This window comes from Nicotiana attenuata, unplaced genomic scaffold, assembly GCF_001879085.1.
Source record: "Nicotiana attenuata strain UT unplaced genomic scaffold, NIATTr2, whole genome shotgun sequence".
Lineage (NCBI taxonomy): Eukaryota > Viridiplantae > Streptophyta > Magnoliopsida > Solanales > Solanaceae > Nicotiana > Nicotiana attenuata.
Window position 1 is genome coordinate 62722 of NW_017671265.1, and position 2803 is coordinate 65524.

Consider the following 2803-nt stretch of genomic DNA (forward strand, 5'->3'; position numbering starts at 1 on the left):
TAAGAGCAAAGGAATTTGGATCCTTGTGAAACATCAAGTTGAACATTGACGCAGCAACCGAATCTTTTTCATCGGTTTCCCACATGTATTCGGAAACAAGGATTTCAAATGAAATCCCCTCCATTTGCAAAATTTCTTAGTATTAACTAAGTACTTGTTATGTCACTAGAAGAGAGTCTCTAAAGACGACGGAGTTTGGGGATGAGTAACTTGAATTTTCTGTTAATATATTTCAATGTATCTCGCTGTATTTCCATGTATTTCATTGTATTCATTGTCTTTCTTTTTATTGTATTTCAATGTATCTCACTGTATTCCATGTATTTCATTGTATACATTGTCTCGTTGTATTTCATGAATATATTCATATATTTTTTTAATTAACATAATTTATGTATTCAGCTATAACTGGAAATACAAATTTTGCGTGTTATAATTGAGTTTGTTGAGTTATATTAGGAGTCAATTATGTTAATTGATTTACTTTCTGTTTAAAAATAGCTGAATAGACCATGAATTGCGCTATTTACGTTACTGTATTCACAAATACATATCGTGAATATAGTCGAACACAATAATCTGTCTAGCTTTAATCCCCTGATCACGCCGTGAATACAGTCGAATACAGTTGAACACAAAAATATGTCTAGCTATAATTCTGAAAACATAGCTATAGGAAGTAATATAGTAAATGATAGCTACTACTAGCTAATAACCACTAAAACATAGTGGTTTCTGAAAGTTTCTCTAAAATAAATACTATATGATTCTGAACATGCAATATTATAACGATATTGTCCAATTAAGGAAATATCCCTAAAAGGGTATTAGTTTTATTTATTAAAATATTAAAATTTGTACTTGCAGCAGACTTAGTTTTATGAAATTTTATTTTTAATTGAAAATATTAAGAAGAAGAAAAAATATAGAGGAGTAAGCAGAAGAAAACTATTACAAATTTCGATTTGCTTTGACAAAAAAATTTTCAAGGAACTTTTACATTGTATAGTCATCCACCCAGATAGATAGCCCATAAATATATGATTAATGTATAATTAATGTATTTTAACAAGCAAATATAAATAATTTTGGCCGAGTGGCCAAGTAAGAATCGTAAAATTTGCACGGGGCGCCCTATTTGGTCGCCCCCATTTAACCTATACCCATTTTTTTAAAAACTTTTAACTTGTACCCACTTTTTAAATAACTTCAGTCCCCTTTCTCCTCCTCCTTCTCCTCCTTCGTTATCTTCTTTTTCTTCTTCTTCTTCTTCTTCTTCTTCTTCTTCTTCTTCTTCTTCTTCTTCTTCTTCTTCTTCTTCTTCTTCTTCTTTCTTCTGCTGCTGTTGGTGCTGCTATGGAACTTCAGTTCATGGGATGATTGCCATAAATATGGGCTATAAATTTGAAAAGTAGGGAGCCCAGTTGTTCTTATGTGAAATTTTCCCTATTTTATCTGCTTTGGATTGGATTGTGCATAGATAGATTTGTTAGATGATAACAGTGGGACCGTGTATTTACATTTTTGCAAGCTTGTTCATTTTTACGTCCTTTCTTCACGCAAATCGTCTACTATCTTGAACTCCACATACTGTGAAGCCAATGGTTTGGAATATGCTTCCTTCAGTAGTTAAGTTTCTGGAGTTCGCTGTTGTTTGCAGCCTATATTATTAATTAATAGCTAAGGCAAAACAAAAACTTCAGCTCTAGAGCTGAAGTTCGCCAGTTACAAAACAAAAACTTCAGCTCTAGAGCTGAAGTTTGCTAGTTACAAAACAAAAACTTCAGCTCTAGAGCTGAAGTTCGCCAGTTACTGTCACACCTCCTTTTTTACTACTACACCCCGTTAAGGGTATAATAAAGGGAGTTTTTCCAATTAAAGGACAATCGAAATGGGATTCGTTTATTAAGAGATTCAGAGTCGCCACTTGGGAGATTTGTGATGTCCCAAGTCACCAGTTTGAATCCCGAATCGAGGAAAAGGTTTGACTCTGTGTAACAGCCGCGAACCAGAAATCCGGGTAAGGAATTCTGTTAACCCGGGAGAAGGGGTTAGGCACTCCCGAGTTCCGTGGTTCTAGCACGGTCGCTCAACTGCTATATTTGGCTAAAGTCTGATTTTAATACATGTTATCCTATTGCAATTTTAGAATTGTTTAACCGCTTTTAATTAGTTTTTATGAAAGTGAACGTCGTTTAAGAGCGTGTTTTTGGATCACGTCACATGAAATGCACCCGGATCCTTGACACCTCTTATTCAATGTTTTGGGATTTGGATTTGGGTCGCATGAAATGCACACCCGTAGTTAAGAAGGTAAAATTATTAAAAAGCGCGCCGAAAGTGGCTAGCGTCTTGTTAACTTTGCGGGAGGCCATGAAAATTCGCTAAATGGCACGTCCCGAATTTCTAAAATATTTTTAATAAAGCAATTAAAGAGGGCCACACAATTTGCGATTTTATTTGGCACGGCGCACCTCAATTCGTTCTTAAAGGGCAACCTAAAGACGAACTAGCATTATCTATAAGAATTGTCTCTAAAAAAAAACTTAATTTGTTAACATTATGAATTAATTAATATCAAGATATTCAAGGAAATTCGGGCCCCAAGTGCAAGTCCGAACTCGAACAAGGCGCTCTCCATTACTGAAGAAACCCTTAGCTCGAGTCCGCTACTTAACTTGAAAGACCCAAAGCCTACCATTTAATTATTAATGGATCCAATAACGAATTAAGCTAACAGTTCATTGGGCTTCGAAGCCAGCCCAAGAGGAAGAAGAAATCCTTCTGCGTCGCTCATAAGAAG